Source organism: Enhydra lutris, unplaced genomic scaffold (genome assembly GCF_002288905.1).
Source record: "Enhydra lutris kenyoni isolate GAN:26980312 unplaced genomic scaffold, ASM228890v2 scaffoldscaffold28, whole genome shotgun sequence".
In the NCBI taxonomy this organism is placed as follows: Eukaryota; Metazoa; Chordata; class Mammalia; order Carnivora; family Mustelidae; genus Enhydra; species Enhydra lutris.
The window spans coordinates 23,407,613-23,421,918 of NW_019154112.1; the positions used below are offsets into that span (position 1 = coordinate 23,407,613).

The 14,306-nt window shown below is 41.8% G+C and overlaps 1 long non-coding RNA gene across 1 annotated transcript in view; it reads left to right on the forward strand.

Annotated features, from left to right (window-relative positions):
• Positions 1–9,223, forward strand: part of LOC111152325 — a 52,728-nt gene extending 43,505 nt beyond the window's left edge. The window contains exons 2-3 of the long non-coding RNA XR_002640923.1: positions 5,604–5,667; positions 9,056–9,223. This is a non-coding gene — a long non-coding RNA (uncharacterized LOC111152325). The remainder of the gene's footprint in view (positions 1–5,603; positions 5,668–9,055) is intronic.
• Positions 9,224–14,306: the final 5,083 nt, after the last annotated feature.

Consider the following 14,306-nt stretch of genomic DNA (forward strand, 5'->3'; position numbering starts at 1 on the left):
GGCCCACTGAGCGTGATGCTCCCTTGTAGGGAGCGGGTATTTACCAGTCAGGAGCTGTTTGTTCACAGACCATGGAGGAGCTAGGTTTCCCTACTGCTTCTCTGCATTTTTCAGTCATAAAATTTCCTCTCATAAAAATCCTTTCTTGGGACGCCTGGGTGGCTCAGTTGGTTGGACAACTGCCTTTGGCTCAGGTCATGATCGATCCCGGAGTCCCGGGATTGAGTCCCGCATCCGGCTCCCAGCTCCACAGCAGTCTGCTTCTCTCTCTGCCCTTCTCCTCACTCATGCTCTCTCTCACTGTCTCTCTCTCAAATAAATAAATAAAATCTTTTAAAAAAAAAAATCCTTTCTCAGCATTTTCCTTTTTTTCCCCTTAGCATTTAGTCCATGTATTAAAGACAGCAGCCACGTATCAATTTTTTAGTTAAGGAGAGATCTAAAGAGCAACAGTGCTTTTAATTGCCTGTTTGAAAAATCCTAGTATTCATAAAAGAAACATGCGAAAACAAACTCCTTATTTGATCAGATAAAAGGGGTGAGGCTTACCAAGAACTATGACACACACTTCACCTTCACGTAGTCATTTCTCCTGTGCTCCCACTTAGCCTGAGTCTTTCTCTACAGTGAGCCCAATATGAAATGGCTCCTATCTTAATATTTATTCTTCTCACCTGATGTATCAAGAAGTGTGCCTGTAGAGAGTGAGAAGGCCAGCTGTGAAAACCTTAGAGGGTACTTTGAATTAAATTTAGTGAGGTCTTCCAGAAATGCTAGACCCCATTGGTAAAGGATCCTCTTGCCCTGCCTTGTGATGGTGGTGGCAGATCTAGGAGGAAGCAGAGGTGATGGGCCAGTGGAAGGGCCTGGATTGACACTGGGACAGGGTATTTACTGAACCACTTTGTAGCTGTACATACGACACAGCCAAGTTACTCATTCTTGTGGGGCCTCTTTTTCCTCACATTTAAAATATCAGTGACCCAAAAAAGTAAAAATAAAAATGTCAGTGACAATAAAATGTAACCATGAGATCAATGAGAAAGGAGATGATTTGACTCGTATAACATTTGAACACCTGTGTGCGGGACACCGGGCTAAGTGCTGGGGACGTAGATTTGCGCATGATGAAATGCCCACCGTCAGTTAGTGCAGAGTCTGGTAGGAAAGTCACACATGTAAACACATATATCCAGTGTTGTAGAATTCTATTCTGCAGTGGTTTGCAAGATGGGAGATTATATCAGACACACATAGGGAGCTTTTCTAATTACACACACAGCCACCCCCAGGAGAAAGGCGCTACACGGTCAGTAATTCTCACTTCTTTAAAACTGCTATGACACCTATTTAGCCACGGAAGGCATGTAATTTAAGTCAACTCCCTGGCGTTTTCCATATAACCCTTTCCCGCCCCTGATCCCTAGAACCTCTTCTGTATACCGTATCCTCGGGCAAAACAAGTCACCACCTAACCTTCAACTTCCACTTGCTTGCTAATGACTGAAATCTGTATTTGCGACTCAGATTGCTCTGCTGAGCTCCCAAACAATGGACTAGTGATGGATATCTCTCTTGTGGATGACCCATGGGTTCCTTGTTTGCAATAAAAGTGATGCTTAACTCTGGGCCCTTCTCCTTTCTTCCAGTGGACCTATTCTCCCATGTCCCCCACTGTCCTGAAGGACATACAGTCTGTCCAAACTAACTAACCTTGGAGTCAACCTAGACTCCTTCCGTCCTTGCATCATTTTTAGTCAGCCACCAAATCCTATAAATGCTGTCTGAAACACATGATATAGATCCCCAGCTCTCTATTCCCACTGCCCTGATCCTAGTTAAAATCTGCAATAATCTGTCTTCATTTTTTTTTTCTGACCTTCTTGTCTACTTTATGACCTTCTTGTCTACTTTAGAATGTTATTCTGTCTAAACTATAATGTGTCTTTTCTGCCAGTAGATCTGGTGATGTCATCCCCAGCTGAAATTCATCCGATGATTTATCCTCCTTCCTCTTTAGCCCAACACCCACAACTGTGTCTTATTCTTTTTGCTGCTTGATCAGTTCTGGGGCAAGTTGAGGGACTGGTGTGTCCTGGGGAAAGAAGACTTAGAAGAAAAGAATTACAGAAGAATCATTTATTGTTCAATTTGGAAGACACCAGAAGAGTCAAAAACGTATAGGTTATTCGGTGATCACTTACTGAATACCTGGGATACGTTAGGGCACCAAGCTGGTTCTCAACTGCAGTGGTTAAAATGCATGGTTCCTTAGCACTGGAGCTGGGAAAATTATGACATAGTAAGTTTTGCACCTTTGAATCTGTAACAAGTACTACCAGAGCATGGAGCTGGCCTTGTGACTTGAAGGTGGGGTAGGAAGCTGGTGGTGGGCCTGGGGAGATAAGGGAACCAGAAGTTACAGCAATAGGAAGGATGGTGTTGGAGAAATAGAAAGCAGTTCATTGCCACAGGAGGGTAGGTGCTCCGGGGAGGATGATTAGGGGGGCACGAGAGCAAAGGGTTATTGTGAAGCCTTTGTTCATGTATTCACTTTTTTTGTTGTTGTTGTTCATGTATTCAACCACAAATATTTATAGAACATCCTTTCCAGAGTTTCCTATTAGCCCCGTCAGCCCCAGAGAGCTATGCCTGTGTCCGGACTTAAGTCAAGAACCTGAGGGTCACCTGCGAGGAGATACGAATTCTAAGTGAAATCACCATCAGTCTGTCACTTCCCTCTCCCCAACCTTGCTCTCAGCCCCCATAAAATGCCTTTGAACCCTTAAATATTTCCATCTACTGTGCCAGCCACAGATTAGAGATGACATCCTGTAAATGAATTAGAATGAAAGAAAATAAACCCAACTGAAGAGAAAGGGCTTCAACAGTTGCACGGAAACGTCTTTGCTACAATAAATATTTAGCATAGGAAGGCCACACCCTGCCACATTCAGTGTGTAGTTTTCATGTTCTAAACTCCCAGTGTTCAATCATTGCTCTTGTACCGGCAGTCTTTTCTTTGTGGCATGGGAGTTTCTCTCTATTAAATAAGCCTCTCTGCTGGAAGAATGCTTATGGCAATGACTATAATTACAGCCCAGGGCTGAGCTGGAAAATGCAGTGATGTGACAGCTTTTTATGATAGGAAGGGTAGAGAAAGAATGAAAGCTTATAATTTTCTTTGAGGTATCTTGAAGTCTGACAGTAGCCCTGCCCTTATGATGTAAATGTGCAGTGACCTGGAGTAAGACCAGGACAGAGTAAGCCAGGCAGACAAGCCAAGTCCCTGCTACATGGTCTACCAGTCAGCAAGCCAGAAAGACACGCACAGAGCGGAACGCTCTACGACTTCTTTCAAGGGAATAGTTTAGAATGGTCCCCTCCTCCCCCAGTTTGGAATAATGTCAAAATGTTTCATTTGTCATATGAAATGTTTTTTATACATGATTTGAGAAAATACATAATGATTTAAGCAACTACACATTTGTTATTATGTTGCGATAAATGCATTTCATCAATCACACCCACATTTATAGATACCTGAAAAACAGAACATACGTTTTTGAAAAAAAGGATTTATTCAGTCTGCCAAGCAAGTTTGGCCCCTTATGTATTTGATGACATTTGCATCAGCCCAGAAGTTTGTGATTTCCTTCTCCCTCTCACTGCCCCTACTTCAAGGTCACAGACTTGGAATAGTGTGTTCCTTTCATGCATTCATTTGTTCATTTGTTTAATTGAATCTTTTCATATAAAAAAGAAAAAAGCATAGTGGCCTACTGTATTTTGGCCATCACACTAGGGATCGTTGATATAACGTCAAATCCTACCTGATACCTGGCCTTGAGGAATTTAAATCCATTTAGGGAGACAGATGTATAAATTTTAACAGTACAGTGGGCATAGAAGAGGATATGGTCAGTTTTACTCAGGGGAGTTATTAGAAAAACCCTCATGCAAGAGGTATATCCATCAGCTATTGCCACAATAATGCCATGCAACAAATTAAAGACATGATGACTTAATAATTCTGAGCCATTTTTTAAAAGATTTTATTTATTTATTTGACAACACAAGCAGGGGCAGCAGCAGGCAGAGGGAGAGGGAGAAGTAAGCTTACTGAGGAGGGAGCCCGATGCAGGGCTCGATCCCAGAACCCTGGAACCACGACCTGAGCCGAAGGCAGATGCCTAACAACTGAGCCACCGAGGCACTCCACTTCTGAGCCTGTGGTCTGCAAGCTGATGGCCTATTCCCTGGACTGTGCTTGACTCCAGGCTTTGGGCTCCATTCTCAAACTTGCATGTCGCATTCAGATCTGCTCTCCATGATCCTCATCTTCCTTGGACCAGATGTTCTCATAGTGCTTCACTAACAGGCAAGAGGGCCTGACTGTGCAACCATTGTTCCAGTCCCTGCTCTTGCTGCAGTCGCTAAAATTCCATTGGTCAAAGCAAGTAATCTGGCCAAGCCCAAAGTCAAGGAGTAGGGAAGTATACTCGACCTTTCCATAATATGGATATGGGGCTACTACAGGGAATAAAGAACTGGGACCAAAGGAAGAGAAACCTTTGATTTACATTCTGAGAGATGATTACAAGTTTATCAAGTGGACCCAAACATCTGAAATATGAATCAGGAGAAATAGAGGAAACTTAGTGCACAGTATTTGGCGTGAAAGAAATGTTCTGACAGATAGGAGTTGGGGCTTTTCTGTGGGAGCCCTGCTCAGTGTCTGTCATGGAATATCCTGGGGCCATTATTGAGTGGAGATGAGCACAAAGTAGGCATGCCAGAGCTAGAATGATCTGGAGGAGATTTAATGAAAGACCTCATCCTGCTGATTCTGGACCCAGATTGACCATGAAAGGGCAGCGTCTCTGGTTTTAACCCAATGTTTCTGGTTTGATGACCATGAAATCTAGAAGAAAAGCAGGATTCACATTCTCACTGCCTTCTGTACTAACCCATTCTTCATGCTGTTGCTTTCAGAGTACTGAGGTTGTGGTTTGTTCGTACAGGTTTCCTCTTGCCACTGTAAACAAATTATCACAAATATATAATGGCTTAAAAACAACACAAATGTGTTATTATTTATTAGTTCTGAAACAGGTCTTATGGACTAACATCGGGCTGTTGGCATGGCTGCAATCCTTCTGGAGACTCTAGGAGAGAATCTGTTTCCTTGCCTTTTCCCCATTCTAGAAGCCAACAGCATTTCTTTGGTTTGTGGTTCCTTCTTCCATCTTCAAAGCCAGTAGTACAGCATCTTCAAAACTTTCTCTGACTCTGAACTTCTGCTTCCCTCTTCCACCTTTAAAAGACCCCTGTGATTATGTTGGGCCCACCTAGTTAATCCAGGATGATCTCCTTATTCTAGGACTAGCTGGTTAGCAACCTTCATTCCACCTACAAACTTAATTCCTTCTTGCCATGCAACATAGGCACGTGGATGGGTTTGAAAGGCCATTATTCTGCCTCCCACATGGTTCAGGGAGAGGGGGTGATGAACAATGCCTCACACTGGTATTATGCTTTATGACATACCAAGACTTGATTTTTTTTTTTTTTTTTTTATGCTCTCACTTTTGAATCTGCAGAATAGAGAGCCGAGAACCATTTTGTGTATGTGCGGCCGAAGCGAGCACAGCGGAGAACCATTTTGTAAGTGAATAAATTGTAACTCAGATACATTAAGTTGCAACACAGGATAGCATAATAGTTACTTGCAGCTTGTTCAATTACCTCAGAATCCTCTGAATGTATCTAGGTTGGCCCCTGTCTCCCTCTGTTGCAATTATCTGTTACATGTCTGTCTTACCACCTCAAGGCAGACATGGAGTCATTTCACGTTCTGTGCCTTAGCAGTTAAGGATGGTGAAAAAAAAGAGCCTTTATTAGACACTTAAACTGTGTCCATCATGTGCCAGGACTCTATGTGATTTGTACTTTATTCTTCCCCATCCTTGGAGAGGAGTAAACATGGGCTCAAGGCCACACAGCTCTCAGCACAGAACAGGGCTGGAATTCACACTGAGATCTGCCTGACTCCAAAGCCAGCATTCTTTCCTTGTTTCTTATGGGCCAGAGGTCCCTCAACTGAGTTTTAAAGAAGGGACAGTATGGACTACCTGGATTTAGATGTCTGAAATCAAGGAGCAGTTACAATGCTGCGTTTTTGTTTCTAAATGACTTTGACTTTTCTAATGGAGAAGAGGTCCAACCCTTTTCTTGGTTTCAACCAAGCTAGTTTCTTTTATAATGAGGAGGTTGGAGTAGGTGACTTCTAAGTTTTCCTCTGTGATTTGAGACTTCTTGATATTCACACAGGTTAGTATAGGAAGCGATGGGACTGGGACAGATTTTGTGTCCAGAGCAATGCACCTTTTTTTCATTATCCCTACTGAGTCTGTGGACTATTCTAGTTTTAAGAGGGAACTTTGGAATGAAAAGTATATAATTAATATATTTGTCCGAATCCATAGAATATACAACACCAAGAGTGAACTGTGGACTTTGGCTCAGTATAATGTGTTAACGTAGGTTCACCAACTTTAACAAATGTGGGAGATGCCGATGATGGGGGAGGTGTGCCATGAGGGGTCAGGGGTATCAGGGACAATCTCTGTACCGTCCCCTCAATTCTGTTGTGAACCTAAAACTGATTAAGTTTTAGTATGACAAAGTCTGTTTCTCTAAAACTACATATATTCTGGCCAAATAAACTATGACACTTTAAAACTCCATTCTTCAAAGATGTAGTGAATTTCTTTGAACTGTTTTCATTGCCTTTTTAAATCGAAACTTATGAAATAATTCAAACATTTTTTAAAGGGAAATAACATGACACCATGTACCCAGTACCCAAATTTAACAAATATGTACATTATATAATACCTGTTTCAATTTTTGATAGAAATACAATGTTACAGATAAAATCAAGTGCCCTAATCTCATACTCCTCACACTTCGCTACCCTGAAGCCAGTGTGTAATCATCCATTCCTTAACTTTGATAAATACATTCATATCCATAACACTTTTATATGATGTTGTTTTGAGTATTTTTGAAACTCATAAATGACATCATGCAAGAAAGATTCTGTTAACAATTTTTTTCCCTCAGTGTCTTAGTTTTACAATCATCCATGTTAATATGTGTAGATCTAGTCACACTATGGAGTATTATGCCTCCATCAGAAAGGATGAACACCCAACTTTTGTAGCAACATGGAAAGGACTGGAAGAGATTATGCTGAGTGAAATAAGTCAAGCAGAGAGAGTCAATTATCACATGGTTTCACTGATTTGCGGAGCCTAACAAATAGCATGGAGGCCAAGGGGAGATGGAGAGGAGAAGGGAGTTGAGGGAAATTGGAAGGGGAGGTGAACCATGAGAGACTATGGACTCTGAAAGACAATCTGAGGGTTTTGAGGGTGGGGGGTGGGAGGTTGGGGGAGCCAGGTAGTGGGTATTAAGGAGGGCACGGATTGCATGGAGCACTGGGTGTGTTGCAAAAACAATGAATACTGTTACGCTGAAAAGAAATAAAAAAACAAACAAAAAAACAGTGCTGCACTGAACATTCTCCTCTAAGTGCATCTCCTTGTTCCTGTGGGCTAGAGTTAACTAACAGGGCTCCTCAAAGCATGGACCAAAGATTGTTACCAGTTAATGACTAGAAAGAGCAGAAATTGAGAATAAGCATTTAAACTTTAAAGTATGGGGCATGTGGGTGGCTCAGTGGGTTAAGCCTCTGCCTTCAGCTCAGGTCATGATCTCAGGGTCCTGGGCTTGAGCCCCGCATGGGGCTCTCTGCTCAGCGGGGAGCCTGCTTCCCCCTCTTCCTCTGCCTGCCTCTCTGCCTACTTGTGATCTCTCTCTCTGTCAAATAATTAAATAAAATCTTTTAAAAAAAAAAAAAAGGAAGTAAATGACCTGAGTACTTTAACGTCTATTGAACTAATAATTTTTTTTTAAGATTTTATCTGTTTATTTGACAGACAGAGATCACAAGTAGGCAGAGAGGCAGGCAGAGAGAGAGAAGGAAGCAGGCTCCTGCTGAGCAGAGAGCCCGATGCGGGGCTCGATCCCAGGACCCGGGGATCATGACCGGAGCCGAAGGCAGAGGCTTTAACCCACTGAGCCACCCAGGTGCCCCTATTGAACTAATAATTTTTTAAAAATTATTCAGGGGCACCTGGGTGGCTCAGTGGTTAAAGCCTTGCCTTCGGCTCAGGTCATGATCTCAGGGTCCTGGGATCGAGCCCCGCATCGGGCTCTCTGCTCTGCAGGAGCCTGCTTCCTTCTCTCTCTCTGCCTGCCTCTCTGCCTACTTGTGATCTCTGTCTGTCAAATAAACAGATAAAATCTTAACAAAATAAAATAAAAAATTATTCAGGCTTGAATTTTGTCTGTTTTTAAGGTTCACTTGTTTTATGTTTTTACTGTATTCTACAAAAATATTGATCCTCAGTAGGTTGGAGTTTAACACTTGGTTTTCCAGAGAGTTTGAGAATCTTGATACAGTTTCTACCTAGAAGTAAAATGTCTGAGTTGACCAAAAGGTGCATCTTTAGTTCTATAAGGTGTTAACAAATTGCACTCCAGAATGGTCAAACCAATTTCCAATTTCATCTGGTGTAGATGAGAGTTTCCCTTTTTTCCCAGTTGCGTTGTCAGACTTTAAAATCTTTGCCAAGATGATATCCTTGGGAAAATATTTCATCTTAATTATAACATTTATCTGATTAATAGTGAGGTTGCACATCCATATGTTTGTTCAGTCTCCATTTGTGTGACTCTAATAAGGTAGATTTTCTCAGTTCGCCATTGTGGGAAAAATATGCCTATAACAAGCTAGCTGTGGGAGGTAAAGTATTATAACAGGTATAACTGGTTTTGACCAGGAAAAGCCTAGAATAGCTCGTTTTGACTTGATGAAGGACAGGAAAATCTCATTGTAGCAAATTAATGCATACCAGGTCTTTCCTGGTATCTGGGGTTTGGGACAATGATTCGGTCATTGCCACTAAAGCCTTTTCTTCCACAGAGAATCCTGTACTTGTCATCCAGTTCTGATAGCCGGTGAGTTTCGGGTCCTAATGAGGCTGATGACACCAAGTGAGGCTGAATTCCCCTGTGAACTTCTTTATTTTCTGGAGCTGCGATCTGACCTCTCACTCACTCTACCTTTGACATGGGTGAAAGAATCAGGGAAAAGACGTGGAGGTAGGCATGCTGAACCAGGCATTCCCTTCCAATCACCCTGTAGTCAGCCAGGCTTGTTTTTTTTCTTTTGGTCTGCTCGTTCTTTTTATAACCTTTAGCGAAAGAGATATATTAAAACCTCCCATAATGATTATGAATTTATCTATTTCTCCTTTTTAGTTCTGAGAATGTTATTTCATGTTTTTTGAGGTTATGTGATTTTTAAGTACACACACACACACACACATTGTGATAATAGTCCAAAGAACCACTCCAACAGGCAAGCCTGAGTTATCCAGTAGAGATGAAAAGACCCCTGGCCTTGAGTTCTCACATAGCTCGTTATAGCTCTGCTACTCTTGGATGTTAGTGGCCTCCTTGTGTTTTGGTACATGCTTATTAACAAACTCCTGCCTTGGGGCCTTTGAATTTTCCATTCCCTGCCCCCGGAGCACCCTTCTGGGTGTCCTTAAAGGCTTACTTGGTGAGAGATGCATGGTTCACAGCAGTTACTGTAAGAGGAGGGAAGGAATGCTATGAGTTCAAGTGTAAGGAGAGCTTCATGGACAGTCATTAGGATTCGCCTGAAGAAAATCTGAAGAGGGATGGAGAAAAAACATATTTTAGTAGTAAACCAACACATGGAGCTATGAAGGTGAGTGCTTCTCTAGAAACATCGTAATGACTCCAGGGTTCAGGTAGGAAAACGGTAGCTAATAGGTAAAAAGACAGAAAAATAAGTTGAATCACAAAATAAAAGTCCATGAGGACTAGGCAAAGGATTTTGGACTTTGCATTATAAGTCCTCCTCCCAGACTCTTGATTTCCTTCCTTACTAGAGTATCAGATTCCTGAGGACATACCCAGAAAGATGCCCTGTACTTAACAGGCAAGCAGTGCTCCATGTGCTGCTGGTGATGAAGCACTTAGGCCATGTGGTGAGGTTGTCTGGGTTCAAATTTTGTTTTATCCCTTCCTTACTGCATGGCCTTGGACAAGGTGCCTAAATGCTCTACACCTCTACCTCCTGGTCTGTACAAAGGGGCTGAAGTACCAGGCACAATGGGTAGTTGCAAGGGTTAGCCATGACATATAAAGCACTTGCTATACCCTTATCATATAGTAAACATTAGCTGTTATTAATACAGAAAATTCCTAATTTCTACCTTATTTTGAATTTCTATGTAATTTTGAATCTCTAATGATTCAAAATTTTGCCCTAAGGGAGAAATTGGCAAGTAGGGTTGGAGGAAGAGAACTCATACCAGCCCACCCAACCTAGTAATTATACCCTATCCCACAGCTCTTTTTAGTTTCCTTGTGACAAGTATTGTCTCTGTTTCCAAATTTTGTTCAGTCAAGTGACAACATAGCAATGACTGCTGGGATTTTGATGTTTCCATGACACCTAAAACTTAAAAAATAAGGAAAGGGTGATTGGGAGGCCTTGTGCTCTGATCATCACGCTTCCAAGAGTGACTTCTCCTTGTTTCTCCCCTCCCGAAGCCTAGCTATTCAAGGGTTGATTAGAAACCAGCTGTGTGCAATGTCGTAACAGTTGATTTTCCTGACTGTTGTGTTTTATAGGTGACCAGCGCAGAACAGAGTACCTTGCCATCAAGAACAAGAAGAGACTTACCTAGAACAGGTGAAACAAAACCTAAAATGCAGAACAGATGCAACAGAAAAGCTTTTCCATTCCTGGTTTGTGTTCTAACTTGTCGTTGAAGTGTGTGCCGAAAGAGCTTGGTGGGACAGGTGGACAGTACCAGCACCGAGACAACACTGTTACCAAGAAAAGTCACTTGACAAATCCGTGTCTTGCAAAGAGTCGTGCCAGTCGAGGCTCCGATGCTAAGATTAAATTACGGCCGTGCCCCAGGAAAACAGACTTCTACCAGTAAGATCCTCCCACCGAGTGTCCTTCATGTCCGAGCTTAATGTTCTCAACACTCCTCTCGAGGTCTATTTTCAGTTGCTGTATGAAGGATTAGTGAAAGTAAGCCTTCTAGTGTGATTAATGTTTCAGAAATATGTCCCATTGTAGAATTCATTGTAGAAGACCCCTGACTTCCTAGAGAAAAGTCTTCAGAAAAATAAGATAAAGGAAATAAAATCATAGATGTTTGAGTATAAGCAGTGGAATTTTTTTCTTTTGATATTCAATAATGAATTTTGGCCAATGAATATTTATTTCAAAAGAAAACACATGCACAGCAGCCTTTCTACTATTGGTAGGAAACTACACAGCTATCTAAGGGTCGAATAGTGTGGGGCGTCTAGCTGGAGTGGTAGACTGAGCACCGACTCTTGGTTTCAGCTCAGGTCATGAACTCAGGGCTGTGGGATCCAGCCCCAGGATGAGTCCCACGGGTCAGGCTCTGCGCTCCGCGCGGAGTCTGCTTGAGGATTCTGTCTCCCTCTCCACCCTACCACCCCGCTCTCAAGCATGCTGTCTCTCTCTCTCAAATAAATAAATAAATCTTTAAAAAAATAAATATTGAATTAATGCAAATTAAGGTGTAAATGTTGATATTGTTCACTTAGTGCAGAGGTGGACTGCACATTTTACCTTTACTCTCATCTCAGTTATATTTTCTGTTGAGCCATGATGACAAATCAGTCCTCTTTTGGAGGACCCAGTGTCCAAATCGTTGTAAAAGAAGGGGGATAATACTGCTGACCTCACATCATTCTTATGCAAATAGAGCAAAATTAAGTAAACAGTAGTTTTAAAACTATTAAGAGCACAGAGTTATTAATGCATACTAGTATAAGGAAAGGAACACAATGAATTCCAGTCTCCTAATATGATCACAAAAATACCTGCATGCATATATGGCTATGTATTTGTGCTTGTTAACTTGAAGCACAGCTTTATAGATCTATACCTAACAAAGGTCTCTGGGAATTTTACAATTAAAGCTAGAGATTTTTCTATCAACATATCAAGCACCTTCTTTGTTTTCTAAAACCATGGTAGCAAATTTTATATTTACTATACCAGAGCATAATTGTGATTATTCTCTTGAACACAGACAGAACTGTATAAAAACAACAGGTGCCAAGAACTCAAAGATAGTCATTAATGGCAGAGGCTCTGAGGATTTGGAGCCAGAGCTATAAAATACCGCAGAAGCAGGTGTTCTAGGTATTCCTACGGCTCATATGAGCACTTAGAAATATTTGATGTGGTGGATGGCAGCTTGCTTAACGACCAGGCTGAACAGGACAGCTGGCAAGAGGATTAGTGGCATGTGGGATTGGAGGACAGAAAAAGGTACCGTTAGAGCCCCAGCTGCGGCCAAATCTGGTCGAGTCGGTTTCTGTGTTCCCACGACCGTCTGTCTGCTCTGGTGTCTCATTCGGATTCCATGTGTTCTCCACCAGTGGACTGAACACTGTCTTTGTACTGGGGAGCTCTTCCCCAGCTCCTCTCATGATTGGCTCCTTCTCATTGTTTAGGGCTCAGCTTGTGCTACTTCCTTAAGAAAACTAACACCTCCCCATCCCTCTAGTTCTCTCTAGCCTTTATCACCATCTGCAACTCTGTTATTCAATCATTTGTTTACTGTTCACAGTGGTGCATTGCTGCCCAACAGAAGGTGAGCTTTGTAAGAAGAAGAACTACATCCCCAGCAGGTTCTGCGTCATAGAAAACATCCATCAGACAACTGATGAATGGAGGCCCCAGGTGGCTCAGTCCATTAAGTGTCAGATTCTTGATCTCCACTCAGGTCTTGATCTTGGGGTCTTGAGTTCAAGCCCCACATTGGGCTCCACCCTGGGTGTGGAGCCTGCTTGAAAAACAAAACAAACATAAACCCTGATGAATGAATGGATGCATTGATCTCCAAGGCCCTCTACCCCTTGACCATCTTCTCCTTGATTATCTCTTCCCTTAAAAAACATTAGTTTTGTTCTCCATTTACTGCAGTCCCCCCTTCCCAATTTTTGAGGTAACAGGATGTTAACCATGGCTGATTCTCGTTAGCATGTTAGTCAGCAAATATGACCACACTTTCACCTAACAAAATGATGTCACCTGGTTAAAATTCCTTTGTGATCTAGTTCTTAGAGTATGTAGGGGTGTCCATTTCTAACTATATAGACAATTGTAGAGCCTCCAATTATAAAACACTTAGAAATGCTGAATGAATTATACCATTCTTTTAAATGCTTGGCTTAGGTTACAAGAAACTGTGGGAAAGTATGAGAAAGACCCTAAAACTAAAAATGAGGATGTTTCAGAGGACATGAGTACATGGTTGTTCTGAGGAGCAAGCAGAGAGAATGTTCGCCCAGTAGTCCAAAGCATGGCGTATAAATATACACATGGAGACAGGAGATGCAGCCCCGGACCCATGCACGGCATGGAACTCAAAGTACCGTGTTTTCAGAACAAATATATAGCTTGCTGAAGAACCATGCCTCTAATCCAGACCTCACAGGATTTTCACAGATGAAGGCTCACTGGATAGAAACTATAATCTAAAATTCTAAAACACAGGCCACGGTGATCAAGACCACAAATAACATGACTGGATGCCTAAGAGTTTAAGAAATAAAACAGTAAGAATTAGAAGGAAAATAAAATTGCAAAGATGAAGGGAAAAAACAAAACTGCATTTGTTGAAATTAAAAACTCTAAACAGGTTCGGAAAAGCTAAGAGAGCATTGTCATAGTGGAAGATAGAGTGAGTATGAATCACAGGGAGATTAAGAGATGAAAAATATGAAGAGAGATGAAAAGGCATTGAGGGTGAGATGAAATGTTACCTAAAAGGAGTTCCCAGAAGGAAAATTTGGCGGGGGGGGGGGGGGGGGGGGGGAGGAAGAGGCCATATTGGAAGGTACAATGACTAAGTATTTTCCAGGATGTATGAAACATATAGGTCATCTGATTCAGAAAGTTCACAAAATCCTGAACAAGATAAATAAAAGTAAATCCACTCCTAACACACTGTAGTGAAACAGCAGAATATCAAAGACAAAGATGTTAGCAGTGAAAGCCAGAGAAATGTACCCAAAATATACAATAAGTAGACTTAGATATGCAAATTCTCAATAGCAACACTCTAAGTAAGAAGACG